At 48.2% G+C, this 16,010-nt stretch overlaps 2 protein-coding genes across 5 annotated transcripts in view; one reads left to right on the top strand and one right to left on the bottom strand.

Annotated features, from left to right (window-relative positions):
- LOC144768495 (protein MTSS 1-like) overlaps nt 1-16,010 on the top strand; it is a 563,908-nt gene that overhangs the window by 543,804 nt on the left and 4,094 nt on the right. The window lies entirely within an intron of this gene.
- Nucleotides 1-16,010, bottom strand: part of ERGIC3 (ERGIC and golgi 3) — a 476,385-nt gene that overhangs the window by 78,536 nt on the left and 381,839 nt on the right. The gene's annotated exons all lie outside the window — the stretch shown is intronic.

Consider the following 16,010-nt stretch of genomic DNA (forward strand, 5'->3'; position numbering starts at 1 on the left):
GGAGCTCTGTTTCCTGTGAGCTGTGACCACAATCTGGGAGTCATCAGCGTAAGATGTTAATGAGAAGCCATAGCCTCTAATTAATAACGCTAATTCGGTGACATACACATTAAACAGTGGGCTCAGCGAGCTGCCCTGTGGCACCCAACAAGGCAGCACATAGGCCTCTGAGTTGAACCCTTCATGTGACGCTGTTGATCTCCTCTCCTGGAAAAAGGAGGCCAGAAGGGCCAAAGCCATACCTTCTACACCTACTGCTTTTAGTCGGTGAATCAGGAGAGTATGATCAACAGTGTCGAATGCGGCAGAAAGATCAAGCAAAATCAATGCCGCAGACCCTCCACTGTCCATCGCCGCTCTAATTTCTTCGGCCGCTTTGATGAGTGCCGTCTCAGTACTGTGCTCTTTACGGAACCCAAACTGAGAATGGTCCAACAGCCCATTTTCTTCGATAAACTGCGTCAATTGGACATTCATAATCTTGTCCACAATTTTCGCCGGGAGAGGAAGGCGTGCAATCGGGCGATAATTCGATGTCCGAGAGGCGTCTAAATTGGCTTTCTTGAGAAGCGGAAGAATAGATGTCTCCTTCCAAGAAGAAGGAAATCTACCTGAGGAGAACATCTTATTAAAAATGTCTGTCAACACAGGACTCACCAGATCCGCTAGTTCTATCAAAAAGGCTGGAAAGCAAGGGTCCAGTGGGGAGCCTGATTTGGAGGTCAAAATATACTGGTGCACTGTGTCGGCTGACACCGGGAGGAATTCAGTAAACCTGCACATATCGACCGGCGGGGTCTGTGGATTAGAAGTTGGCTGAACATTTAAACAATCTTTAAAGTTGTCAACAATATCCAGCACTTTGCTTTTAAAATTGGACGCCATGTCGTCCCCAAACTGTTGACTGCCTAATTTATTTAAGACCTTGGGGACCGTAAGTTTATTTATAATTAAAAATAGCTCTTTAGAAGAGTATTTCGCGGAGTCAATTTGAGTTTTGAAATATTTACTTTTCTCGGTAATCACAAGTGCCTTATAAGATCTGAGGGCTGTCCTGTAAATCTGCTTGTCCGTATCAAGATAATCCATGCACCATCGACGTTCCAAACTACGGCATTTCTGTTTTCCAGTTCGAAGAAGATCAGAAAACCATGGTGCGGACGGTACCGCTCGGTTAGCTGAAATGTTCTTGATAGGAACCGCTGCGCTTATGGCCTGTCGTAGCCAATTGCTGTAGTTGTCCACTGCTTTATCAACATTGTCACAGCCAGGGGGAATGGAGCCTAATAAACTATTTTGAAGAACAGCTTTATCCACTTTATTCCAGGCTCTACGAGGGGCTCCCTTATGTGTGGTTATATTAATCTGCCGATAAATACTCTTAGGGAAGGTAAAGCTAATGAGTGAATGATCTGACCAGGGGAGAGGAATCCCTTCTTTAACTTTGAGCCCATGAAAGGAAGAGAAAATCCCATCCAGGGTATGCCCCGCCTCGTGAGTAGGAGCATCCACCAGTTGGGTTAGCCCTGCTGCACCTAGAGTATCCAGGAGCACAGCGGTCTCTTTGTTTGTGGGGTCCTCCAGGTAAAAATTAAAATCCCCCAAAATGGTGAATTCCTCATTAGCTAATATAGTTTCAAGCATCTCATCAAGATTATTTAAAAAGGTGGTTTTAGATCCTGGTGGCCAATACACCAAAATGCCCTTAAATGAGATGTTAGCACTGGGTTTAACAGTGAAATGCAATGCTTCACAGCCGGTAAGTTGGATAGGATGGATTGAAACAGTACAGCAGTCTCTTGATATGATCGCAACTCCTCCCCCTCTCCTGCCCAGGGGCCTATCCATCCTGACAAAACTATATCCGACCGGGGTGGCCGTAATGAAATCGGGGTCCGAGGCTGCATCGGCCCATGTTTCTGTAATGAACAATATATCTATGCTCAAATTATCAATCATTTGGGCTATTTCATACCTATGTTTCCCCAGAGACCGGGCATTGATGAGCCCACCCTGTAGTATAGCTTCAGCTCGCCTGCTGCCGTCTACAGCGGACAGATTTGCTACCTGAGATGTACCGGCAGTCAAGAAAGAGAAGCCTCAACGGTTCTAATGTTACAGCACCCCATGAAGCCTGCACAGAGAAAACACCACCCTCCTGAACCCCACACCTTCCAGACACCCATGATGATGTACATCTAGCAGCTAGAAATTCCCTATTATTCCTCAATACCATACGCCTGTACCTCTATCTCAAAAAGGGCTTCAGCAGACTGTACTGGGCAGCACAATTCCTCTGTAGTTTGCCCAACGCGTCCAGATTTAATCATGCTTCTGGGGCACCCTCTTGCCTGGAAGACTGCAGTCTCCATCCCCATGCCACCCTCCCACTAATGGTGGGGATGTTGCCTTTCAGTCCTGAGCAATGTCTTGCTTAGCTAGTGTTAGCCCCAAGAACGAAAGATGTTGTTTGAACCGGTTCCCCCCAACCCCCATCTAGGCTGTGAAGAACCACCAGTTTAGGCTGCAGGGAGATCTCCCATGACAACCCTGAGCCAAGCAAGGGGTCACTCGCGCCAGAATTATTGTAATGCAATACAACTCCAGATCGTATGTATAAAGGTACCTTCCTCCACATCGCAGCAGAAGCACACAGAGGAGGGTATGACTCCCATTGGTGGTGTCTAGTATAAAAGGCCCTGTGTAAATATTTGGATTGGATCATGCGGTTGTTTGACGATATCGCGGCACCGCGTGGGCCACAAGGGCCTCAGCCCAGTCATCATCATTTAGGTCTATGTCGCCCTTCCAGGCTGCCCTTAGTGTTGACAGGGTCATATGGCTATGTGTTACCAAAGTCTAGTATATTTGTTGAATCTTGTGGGAACCCAGATCCCCCATCAGCAACCTACCCTCTAATGGGCTGAGCTCCAGCATATTCTCCAGGCCCCGAATATATTGGGAGAGGACATGTCAGTACTGCATATACTTGTAGAATTGGCTGCGGTGGAGATGATATTTATTTTGTAGTTGTTGAAAGGACTTTAGCACTGATCCTTTCATGACGGCCCTAATGTAGACAGGCCTATCCGTTTACTCTCCCGGAACCCAGGTAGTGCAGCTACTTGACTCAGAACAGTCCCATGCCAGAACGGAGTTTCCCTGGTCAATACCCCACCAGCCTGACCGTCGAACGATCTGCCGCCATATTTGGATAACCACCCGGGCATCTGGGGGCAACGCTACGTCCCCACCTGACTATAAAGAAAATGGAGTACAGTCTTGGTGCCCACACCCATCTCGGCATAGCATAGGCAGGGTCAGTTTGCTCACTATACCAGCACTCGTTAATATTAACGAGGTGGGAAGCTGCATAATAGGAATATTTAGGTGCCGCCACAATCCCCCACAGAAGGTGGATTGAACGCAGGAGTTGATAGCTACGCGGATCGCGCCACCCTCCCACAGGAAGTGATTAAGGACTTCATTCATTTTCCAGCACCACAAGTAAGGGACATTGTATGGGTAATTCCGAAGCCGATACGGTAATCACGGCAAGGATACCATTTTGAAGATGGCGTATCGACCTTACAGCGACAAGGGCACCTCTTCTCTGACTCGTGATACTAAAGGGCCTATATTATGCTGCCAGGAGATAGCGGGCTGCCAGGAGATAGCCGGGTCGGTGGAAGCATAGACTCCCATGTGTTGAAAACCCTCAGTGGCCTGGGTCAGCTGTGACGCCATGTCGTACTCTCTTGAGCACATCAGACTGGAAAGAGCGTCAACTTCATCACGTTCTTGTAGAGCTTGGATGTCCCCCCGAAGATCCGTAAAGTCTGCAGTATCCATGGACCAGATAATGCCCGTAAGATCTGCAGTATCCATCGACCAGAGAATGCTGCGTCAGTAAGGAAAAACAGGACATCACTTGCGTATAGTGCGATCCTGTAGGATATCTCAGCAAATCAACCCATGCCACGCACCGGAGGATTGCGATGCACCCATGCAGCCTATGGCTCCACGACAAGCGCAAATAACTGGGGACGGCGGCACTCCTGTCCGGTGCCTCTGTGTATGAGGAATGGATCAGACCGATGCCTGCCACTCGAACTTACGCAGACAGGTTCGTATATAACAGGCGGATATATGCAAGGAACCGGGGGACCAGATTTAGGACTTCGAACTGAATAAATGAGTACTCCCAGCTAATTGAATCAAAGGCTTTGTCGGTGTCGGCTAATAGGAGGGCTGACGGCTTTCCCAAGTTCGGGTGCCTTCGCCAATGTATTTGTGAACATGTCTAATATTGTTGGGGGTTGACCGCCACGGCATAAAGCCTGCTTGGTCTGGATGGACCAGCTCTGCTATATGCGGAAGAAGACTATCAGCCAGTACTTTACCCAGCAATTTAACTTCAATAATCAAAATGAAATCGTCCGATACGAGGACGGTTCCTCCCGGGGACGACCAGGCTTGTGGAAAACTATTTCAGCATGCCGCCAGTTGGGCGGAAGGAGCAGCATGTCAGAAGCCTCCTGCAGCGTCTTAGCGAAGAATTGCCAGTGCCCCCTTCAGGTCCTCTACAGTAATTGGTTCCTCTAGTTGTTTGCCCCCCGTGTCTGATACTGGTCGGGGAGGCATGGTGCACACAAAGTCTACAACTTGCTCAGGAGTTAGGACCTTCCATTGTGCATATAGCGTCGCATAATATTCTGCGAAGGCTTGGGCTACATCCCGGGGGCTAGAACGCAGCCGACCCTCTACTGTCCAGAGCACCGGGACCAACGTGGTGTCTATAATGCTGTAATGGGTCAAAATGCTGCATCGCTTATGCCAAGTGATGCAACATTTTGCTAGATTTGTCACTCCATTGATCTAACCGATTTTGTCCTGCCTGTCCAGTGCTCATCTGAAAGCAGCTGCTACAATTATTGCTGTAAAAAGCCCAGCCTATGTCAGGCCGCCTTCCCTTACCTCCCCCTCCAAGGCTTGCTGTTGAGTTTCTAGTTCTACCCCTTTTTCACTTTACAGTGCAAAAACTAATATCCACCACTTGACCCCCCCCCTCAATAGTGTGGGCTTCAGGGCCTCCCAGAGTACCACCACGGAGGGAGCCATTGCAGCATTAAAGGAGAGGTATTTGGCATCTGATCGGTGAAGTGTGGACTTGCATGCTGGCTTGTGTAGGAGCCAGGGCGACATACAACATCGAAATGGGAGTTTGTGGGGACCGATAAGCATTGTGAGGCCCACAGGAGAATGGTCTGACAATCATTGTGCTAAGATCACAACCTTCGGGACCATGGAGATATAAGGGATAGGAAGAAAAAGGTAATCTAGCCTGAAGAAGGATCCATGGACCGCAGAGATAAAGGCATGGCCTGACACCGTGGGGTTTGTAGACCCACCACACTTCCGTTCATTCCAGGGAGGATGTAGTCTAGAGTCGCCGGAACTCTGGGTGGGTCTGGGCGCACGCCATCTGTCCTCCCTGGGTGCCATCCCATCATTCCAGTTCCCCCACTACCGAGAGTTCCGCTGATAGTTCCCCCCAAAGTTGTATGAGCCTGTCAACAAATGTCTGGCCTAGGGGAAGGGGGCGTAAACACTGCCCAACGTCAAATCTGATCAAACCCAAATATGCCAGGCATGGCACCTTTGTACCAACATAGGGGTTTTAGCAGTAGCATGTTGGTCTCAAGCCTCTTGGCTTGCCGTAGGATCGCCCCCGTTTGATTTTGTCAAAGATGCCCCTTATATTCCATGTCATGACTCAGACTCCACACCCCCAAACCCCCCTGACCCCAGGTCCGATCGCCAAATGCATGTGCAGCCATGCATGGTCAAGAAGGGAACCATGCGAAACCAGGTTGTCTGTGAGTCGTTGTGTATCTGTGACTATGTCAGGTGAAAACACAACAACAAAGCCTAGTGGATAACAAGCCCCTCCCCTACACCTCTGCAAAGAAGAAGTGTCTGTTGCGGTGGGTGTGCCCACGGGCCCCCAATGGGAGCCCAGAGACAAGCCACGCCATTGGAGTGGAGCCCTGGACTAACAACTTCTCTAAACAGTCTCTGGAAGCTTCAGGAACACACTTCCAGTGAGGCAGTCTGGCCTGGGAGTTCCACGTCTGCGAGCCAAAGTTGATTGATGGCCCGGGCACAGGGCCAGAGGCCAAAGATCAATGCACTGACCCATCAGGGTCTGCGCCGCAATCCGTGCCTGAATACACACTATTGGCCTTCCCCCTGGTGTGCGATTCATGAGTCAGCTTGCATTGACCCTGGGCAAATTTGAGAATAGCATCCCTGTCCAGATAATTCTGCAACTTAGTAATCACTGGTCGAGGTCTGGCACCTGGGGGTGGCTTCTTCACAAAGGCTTGGTGGGCCCGATCAACTACGCAGCAAGGAGACAAAGAATCTTCTTCCGGCATGATAGTCTTCATCCATTAAGACTGGAGCACCTCCACTTCCCTCCGGGAACAAAACAAAGCACAGGTTATTGCGACGAATGCAGCCTTCAGCGTCCTCCACGCAGGCAGCTAATTTCTGGATGACCACAGTCAATCTATTAACTTTCTGTTGAGCACTGTCATAGAGTCTTCCACCATCAACATCCTGGCCTCTACCTCCATTATACAGTTCACCACTTTCCTGAGGTCCTGCCGAAGCAGGGAGACCTCAGACCCCTCTGCACCAATCTTGACATAGAGCGCGTCGCAGGATTGTGTGATGTCTGCCAGTAATGCAGCATTATCAGGCGTCTGCCCAGCCCGTTCACCTCGACCGGTTGCACCAGCTCCCCCTGTCGCATACTGGTCTATGGTACTCTGCTTCGTCTACTGAGCAACAGGCTTGCCCTTCGACATGGCGATTCCTGGAAGTATCCCCGGGTCTGTACAACTACGGTTCTACGCCCCCGGTCCTCTCAGTGCAGGCTGATCAGTTGTGTCTCCCCGGCTCCACAGGGATACCCCCTCGCTCTGCGCACTGCCGGGCCTCTTTGCCAGAGGATAACAGGCTTTCACTGTCCCTGGGGTTCCACCAACCCACATGAGTGGGGCACTCCGGTCTTGGGCTCTGCCGGATCCACTGCATGTAGGTCAGGATGTGCACCGGTAGGATGATGGCGGTTTATTAGACCAGACTGCATAGAGCGCACCCAACAAGCCTTCACCATGGTGGCTCGTCAGGCCACACCCCCCACCTCTTTTTCCTTTTAATAAAGCCCTAACATGCAAACTAATGGGCACTTTGGCTAAGCCTGGCTCTTCCCACCAGTTAACAGACAGGTTGCTAGACAACACAGATTTGTGACGTGCCCTTCCTTCTGCAACACTCTACAATAACAGCTTTGTGGTGTAGGCTTCGACAACCATATTCAAACCTAGCTCATTCCCTACTATGCCTAGTTATAAAGAATACAAATGTATGGATTTGCTTGGAAAGAGAATGTTCTCTGCAGCTAGCTTCACTCTCTGCTCAGGGATCTTGTCAACTGTCCCAGAAGAATTACATGATAGTCTTGTGCTGATTATTCAAGATGGACAGGACACAGCAAAATAAGTCATCCTCCCTGGGCTAGACACCACCAACTACTTGGGAAGGGCAGTTTGTACCAGTGTAGTGCATCAGTGTCATGTGTGGATGAGATCCCCAGGCTTTTCAAATGATGTTCAAGTGTGACTAATGGACATGCCATTTGGTGGCACCCATCCCTTTGGAGATAAGACAGACTCTGCCTTGAAATGCTTCAATGAACGCAGGGCCACATCACTCTACCTTGGACTTTCCTCACCTGTGCAGCAGTATCCTCAGCAGTTTCTTTCCTTTTGAAGCTTTGGAAGAGGCATGTCTCATATACACCAGGGTCGTCCTCAACAACACCCCCCCCCCTTCCTCAGTCATTTCGAGGCCGAAGATCCTGCTGACAACATCTAGGCCCTCATTGGCAGTGCCTGATCAATGCCTCTCACCCTTAGCCCCGCTATGACTACCAAACCACTTCGGCTAGTCCTTGGTGGGATATTACCATCTCGTTTGAGGCTGGATAAGGTATTACCTCCGCGGGTGACAGTTCATTACATCCAACAGATTGGTGCAAGGATATGCTGCTCCATTCTTTTTCACCTTGTTACATATTCCACCTACACCAGAGTGGCTATTGAAGGACCACTTATCCATCTTACAACAGAAAGTCCAGGTCTTTTGGGAAAAAGGCCATTGAGAGGATCCAGGCTTCGGAAATAATGACTGGATTTTACTCCTGTTTATTTCCTGTCCCAAAGATGGGCGTTGTCCTTCATTCTATTTCAGACCTTCGCCCCTCTCAATTTCTTCCTGAAAAAGGACATTTACAAATAGTCATGTTCACTCAAGTTTTAATTTCCCTGAATCCAGGAGATTGAATGGTTGCACTGTACCAGCAGGACTCCAGATTTCATGCTTCCTTACTGCAGCCCCATAGCTGTGATCTGCGGTTCAAGACCAGGAGCATTTTTAGTTTTCTGTGCTCTCTTTCGGTCTTACCAGTGCCCCTTGAGTTTTCATGAATGTGATGGCGGTAGTTGCAGGACATTTGTTTTGAGATACCAGTCCTCCTCTTCCTTGAAGAATGGCTGTTGAAGGCAGACCACAGTCAATTGTTGACCACCCGTGGACGACGGCGAACCTCTTCACATCTTTGGGGTTTTCAGTCCCTGCCGAAATCTCATACTTGATTCTTTCACTTTGGCTTTCGATTATTGGAGCCATTCTGGATACAGTGCAATTGCAGCCTTCCCTCTGGATCAGCTAGTCCAGTACATTCAGGCTTTGATCACAAGTTTTTAGCCTCGGTTCTGGGTCTCAGAAACTTATTTGCCTCCTGCTGGTGGATTACTTCACTTGGCGATAAAGCCCTTCCTACTACCCATCAAAGGGAGGCTGATCCAAGTGCTCATGGACAACACCGCCATGTACTGCAACAAGCAGGGCGGAGTATGGCCCTGTGCCAAGACGCAATGCGCCTCTGGAACTGATTGAGTCAGTAGGCCTTTTCCTAGTCATGAACCACATGATTGGATCTTTAAATACCAGAACAGACTAACTCAGTTGGCGGTACCTCCTGGATCACAAACTGTAATTATACCCAGAGGTAACTGTGGTTGTGTGCTAGCAATGACGAGAGCCCTAGTTAGATCTCTTCCCGCCACCAAGAACATGTAGTGTCAACACTTTTGCGCTTTGGAGTTACCAAGAAGGCTCTCTTCTCTCGGAGGTGCATTCTGGTTAAATTGGAGCACAGGACTCCTGTATGCCTTCCTGCCTCTGCCTCTCCCCCAGTTCTGAAGAAGATCGGAGCATCAGAGCCCAAGTCATACTATTAGCTCCTGTTTGGGCCAGGCAAACATGGTACCTGGAACTTCTGGGCATGAGCATCTGTCCTCTGAACAGGCTGCCACTTTGGGAGGATCTGTCACAGCAGAGTCTCAATCTCCATGCATGGAGATTGAGCAGCATCAGTTGAATGCTTTTGATTTCCATCCTGGAGTAGTGGATGTCATTCTGACAGCCAGATGTCCAGCTACAAAGTCTGTTTTTACGGGACGTTGGGGAAAGTTTGTAGCCTGGTGCAATGCTTGCCACACAGACTCATTACAAACAATGTTGTCAGATGTTCTTCTCTTTGTGTGGTGTTTAGCTCAGCAAAGACTTGCAGTGGGCACAGTTAAAGGATGTCAGTGCTTTCAGTCTTTTCATTTACCAGACCAGCCAGACCAGCCACCTTCTCTAAATATCCTGTTGTTATGTGTTGCCTTAAAGGTCTGGGCCATACGTTTTCCTCAAAACATTTGTAATGCTTCAGTGGTCCTCACCTTCTTGATATTAACTCTTTTCAGCCGATGCACAGCTGTTCTTTGTATCTCCTGAATCTTTAAAAGTCTTCCTCATAGTGATAACCTCAGCTTTTCACCTGTGAGAGAGTTGCAGGCTCTGTCTAGTCCCCATCATACACCACCACCTTTCCGGACGGGTGTTGTGGACTGCAGTGACCTTTTTTCCCCAAAAGTTGTGACACCCTTTCGTGTCTGACCAGCTATCACACTTCTGGCATTCTTTGCTCTGCTCACCCCTAGAAAGAGGGGGAGAGATTGCACCGATTGGATCCCAAACAAGGTTTCAGCTTTTTCATCGATCGCACCAAAAACCACCAAAAGGAAAATCTGCTGTTTGTTGGGTTCACTGGAGCGAAAAAGTGGAAGGCAGTAAAAAAGGACCACATCAAGGTAAATAGACTTCTGTATAAAGATCTGCTATGCTTTGGCTAAGAAGCTCAATCAACCAGAGCCAAGACTGCTGCTGTTGCACTGGCATGTGGCGACGTTGGCATCATTTCATACGTTGACAAAGCGCTACTGCCTCAATAGCTAGAACTGGCAGAAGGGGCACTTTGTTCGCTCAGTCCTTTAGGATTTGCTGGTTTGAGCCATTCCTCAGACCCACCACCTGGGGAGGTACTGCTTTGGTACCTTTTCAAAAGGTGAAGACTTTGCAGTTATAGATATCCATCAGAACAAGTTACTTACCTTCGATAACGCTCTTTCTGGTCGATAATCTATCTAACTGCAGATTCTCCACTATCTGCCCCACCTCCCCTTTCTGCAGAATAGACTCTTTTTAACCATCCATATAAAGATCACTGTCTTGAGATCAGCATACTTTCATATCTAAGCAGTTAATACAGCACAAACAGAATGAAGAAGAAAACTGACATCTGACCGCAAGGGTGGCTCCCACATGTAAATCTCGTTTCACTTCCAGGGCAGGAGGAAGTGAACGTGGAGCTGTTTCCTGCCACCTACCGGCATGCAGAAGCATTACCAAGAAGCGCCTCTGGTTCCATTCTCGCACTTGGAAGTATTCACAAGGTGAGGAAGCTGCGTTTAAATAGAGAATTCACAATATGGTAATTGGGGTCGTGGCTGAGCAGCAAGATGGCTGCTCACTGAGGGTGCTCCGCCAGCCAAAAAGAAAATCCTGTGAATATACGTCTATACCGGTGACTTCCTATAAAATCGGCGTGGCTATTGAGGCAATGCAAGGCTGGTGCGGTGTCCTGTCCCTTCGACACTGAGCTGACACGAAAGCAGATGCTCTGGCTGAACATCACCCTGCCTCGTGCCTGAGAAGGCTGGGCAGCAGCGTGATACAGAAAAGATGTGCTGCACGACCCCGCCAGAGAGAATAGCAGGCAAAGCTGCGGGCCCGTTTATGATCAAGATACGATATGGCGGGGGCGCAGAGGAATCCCCGAGCCCTAAGAATTGCAGCTCGGCGAGGCAGCTGAGACACGAGAGGTGAGGCCTGGCTCTCGATCCCTGCCGCCACTTTGCTGATCGCTTGCCAGCTATCAGAAGGGGGACTGGGGGCTTGAGAGACTCGCTGATCCTGGGGTGCGCTGGGCACAACCGGGCAGACTGAAATACAAGCGCCAGTCAGCAAAAGAAATAGACACAGTGGGGAAATCTGAAGATGTGCTTAGCAGACATCCAGCCATAGAGACAGGGCTGCTAAACAGACATGACTGGGAGGCCGCCTTTCCAAAATGGTGCCCAATGCAAATAAAGATCTCCATGAGAAGCAAACTCTGGATGCGTTCGTGTAAAGAGCAGCCCCTACCACTGCACACTAGCATGCCCATGGGGGGGGCCCGGAATCGGGCCCAGAACGGATGACCTACTACATCTCAGAGGAGGGGTGGCAATAGGGGCTGGAGTAACCTGCAGAACATAACCATAACCTAATACATTGCTCTAAGGGACGCACAAGATCGGATCTCCTGTATGTAGAGAAGGGCAGACGAGGCCTGAAGCTACCCGGCCTGTTGGCAGTGCGCAGCCTACTATACACCAGGCATCACTACATCATCGTTGCAGCATCCCTACTTGCACATTCAGCACAATGGGGAAAACAGACACTAAACAACAAACGGCAGACAAGGCAAATGGACGCAGAGGTCCTACAAGAAACAGAGGCACTCCATCGAAAGGAACCTGGACAGTCCAAATTAAATTTTTGTACCATCCCTACTGGAAGTGAGATCAAGCCGTAAGACCATTAAGAAGTTGGATACCCTATCTGCCCGGCTGGAACGTGTCAAAGGGAAGGTGGACATCCATTAAGTCAGGCTAGGTACCCTAGAAAACAAAGCAGAAGACGCGCACACATTTCAAGTGGACACTTAAGAGCAAATGCTGCAAATGGAAAAGATCCTTTCAATTATAAGAGCCAAGAAAGAAGATTTAGAAGCCCGTTTGAGGTGCAGCAATATACGCATTACAGGATTACCTGAAACAATAGCAATGTCCAAAATGGAACATTACGTTGAATCCCTGATTCGCGACTTATTTGGATCGGACTTGTCCAAGATGTTCATAGTGGATAGAGCCCATCGCTCACTCGCAGCTTAACCACAGGTGGGTTCCAATTATTGCTGCATATCAAATTATAGAGAGCGGGATACTGTCCTATGACTGGCATGGGAAAGAGGCGCTATCCAACACCAATGGAACACGCTCCCTTTTTTTATTCTGACTTCACCCCTGAGTACATGCTGCACACAGAGAATTTCTACCCGTAAATCGGATTCTTCAAACAGCAGGTACCTCATATGCCCTCCTATACCTGGCAAAGCTGCACATTTTATATGAGGGGAAGTCACATTACTTCACAGATGCCAAGTCAGCACTGAAATACGCCAAGCATATACGGGGCTAGAAAAATATATCCCAAGACCGCTCCAGTTGTAACGAATGCTGACCTGAGGGACAATGACTGAGCTACACCTAAAGACATGTCTGTTGCTACACCACCCACAGAAACTGGTAAGACCGTTAAGATTGGTATGGGAAGCAGAAGCTGGTGACATTAAAGCGGCTGCAGATGCAGGCCCCATTTGCTCACTAAAACACTAGATCAGAGTTAAATAGGTAACTGGAGGTTTCTGGACAATAGCTATATTTGGCCACCTCCCTGACGGCAGTGAGGTAGTTCGCCGGTGACGCCATGTACCCCACAGGAGATCTCCCAAGTACATGTTTGTATGAATAAAGTTTTGATGGGGGGGGATGTAAATTCACAACCTGGTTGGGGGGTTGCTGTGGGGGGAAGAGGAGGAAGTTTGTTCCTATAGTTAGATTTAGTAGTAGACTAGAGATGAAGATGAATTCTTCTAACATTGCCATTGTGAGCAACCAACTTTATACAGTGCATTCTATGAGCATAAGTATAAGCTATCATGTCTTAAAAAGGATAGGGGCGACTCAGACCATAGTTGTGGTTAGGACACATGAGCCAGGTGACCTCATCTACACAGTATCCATTCAAAGATTACACCAATCGCGTTCCTCACCTGGAATATTCGAGGTCTTAACGACCACAGAAAGGCACGACTGGTACAAGGTTACCTACTTCGGCATGACATACACATTTATCTCTTACAAGCAACACACATAACACAATGCCATAACCGACCAGGCTATGCTCAAAACGTTTGGGTTATATATACTCAGCGAGGTACTCTTAACTACTCAGGGGTAGTGTCAATACTCATCCACAAAGGCTTGGGTTGAAATACAACAAGCACATAAGCACATCAATAGATCTGGAAGGTGGATACACAAAAGTGAATGGTCACATTAAAGGAAGGCATGTCACACTAGTGGCAGTCTATGGTCCCCACCCAGATGACCCTGACTTTTATTGTAGTGTATGGGCCGAAATAGCACAATTAGGCGACAGCACGATGATGGGGGGGGGGTTCAGCATAGTCCTTGAGGACAAAAAAGGATAGATTTGGTGCTGCCTGATCACTACATCCAAAAGCCACGGCCCAACGATGGATTAAACCCAGATCTGTGACTGGGGGTGAATGTTTTGCCATTGTGCAACATTCCGTCCATCATCTTGTGTGTTTTGCTGTTCACCCTATGTGGGAAGGGTATGCCCAGGCGTGGGTCCCGTGCTCGCTAAGCCACTGGAGTCCAGCTATCCTGGCTGAAGACAGCTGATAGCCAGAAACCGGTCCTAGGATGCTTGATTCCGGCCAGGGAAGACATGGCTTGGCAGTTTGGGCTGGACTGTTCCCATGAGGCACAGGGTCAAGACTGATTTGCATATGGCCATGTCTGGACTGGGGTGGCTTGGTGAGCAAAATAACGATGGATTAAACCCAGATCTGTGAGTGGGGGTGAATGTTTTGCCATTCTGCAACATTCCGTCCATCATCTTGTGTGTTTTGCTATACACAAAGCCCACGGCATGGGTCAGATTTAACAATACTATGACTGAGCCTTTTGAGATCTTGTGAGGGACACAACAGGAGTGCCCATTGTCGCCCTGCTGTTTGCCATAGCGATGGACTCGCTGGCCGTGAGGCTGAGGCAGCATCATGCATGTAGGGGAGTGTGTTTCAGGACTAGAGCTTTGGTGGTGTCCCTATACGGATGATATTACGCTATGTAACCAACCCATCTGAAAACCTAAACCCCATGGTATGAGAATTGTTGAAGTTTGGCCAGCTCTCTGGTGTCCAAATAAACTTGTCCAAGTCCATAATATTTCCTTCTCACAGACTCAACACTGCCATTTCCACTGGACTTCCCGCTACAGTGGGCAGAGGGACCTGTTGGATATTTGGGAGTGTGGATAAGTAGAGATATGAAGCAAGTAAGGGAGGCTAACTGCGGCCGTGCAATGATGTGGCTCGAAGAGAGAATACCTGTCTGGGCAAACATGCCCATCTCAATGGCGTGGAGAATTGTCATTGCAAAGAAGATGTTGCTGCCCAAAATATTATATTTGTTCTTAACCTCTTGCGTGCTGATGACTAGCTCAGTAAGCAAAGGGCAGAATGAATTCCTTTGACATGTGTCCAAGATGTCTTTGGAACCAAACAGCTCTTCAGCCTAATATAGAGGAGCTATTGAAGGCCTTGAAAAAAGGCAAATGACAGGACAGACCTATTCACGGTAAAGAGATGGACATGTGGCGAACCGGGCTTTGAAAGCAGAACCTGGGGTGAAAATAGCACATACTTTACACTATCAAACTCTCTTCCGCATAGTGTTGCACATCATCCTGTAATGGGACCAGTTCTTTAAACACATAGGCCTCACCTTTATCTTGAGCTCTTTATTTAAAAAAGACCTCCCAATGCCACCGTCACAGACAAATCTGTTTTCCTACTTGTACCCGCAGTCCTTTAACTCAGTCAGTACCATACTATAGAAAAACATTTATTGGAAGGTCCCCAGCTTCCAGTTGTCAATGATAAATTGTTCTCCTACTCAGCATTTTGTGAAGTATTCAGCATTCCAGTATTGTACTTCTTTATATGTCTACCATCCATGTATTATATGAAGGAGAAATACCTAGCCTCCTTCATAGAAGGGACTAACTCCCCACTGTAGTCTCTTCTTTAGAGCCCACTTCAAATTATCCCAGAATAAATACTTCAATCAAAGCAGGGGTTGGGCTTACATATATTGTTTTCCGAGTGATGAGAAGGCAGAATACATTCTGAAAGCCCCATGTAAACTAGCTGACTCCCTCATGTTGGAATGTACAGTTTATTTCGGTACATGTTGACCTATGTGGAATTTGCTGAAAATCATTGACCTCCCTTCAGCAGAATGTTAGGAAGGAATGCTCTGCTCTGGGGATGCCAGTAGAAGATCACAGTTTATGGAGCAGTCTAGAAATATAGTCACTATAAAGTCAAATTGTCAAAAAATGTGCTTTCGAGACAAAATGTATATCATTGGCCATAGCCCTTTGTTGCCTAGAAGTATAATTATTGGAAGCCTCAAACGTAGGTATGTGATTGCCTCACACATACTGTTTGCAGCATCCATAAAAGGGGATATGGTGCTACCTCCCTTCCCTATCCCATTCCAGCTGATCCCTTGGATGAATGTGTCTGATACACTGCATACCACCTTCCATAGGGGAGTTCAGTCATC

The sequence above is a fragment of the Lissotriton helveticus genome, chromosome 7 (assembly GCF_964261635.1).
Source record: "Lissotriton helveticus chromosome 7, aLisHel1.1, whole genome shotgun sequence".
Taxonomy (NCBI): Eukaryota; Metazoa; Chordata; class Amphibia; order Caudata; family Salamandridae; genus Lissotriton; species Lissotriton helveticus.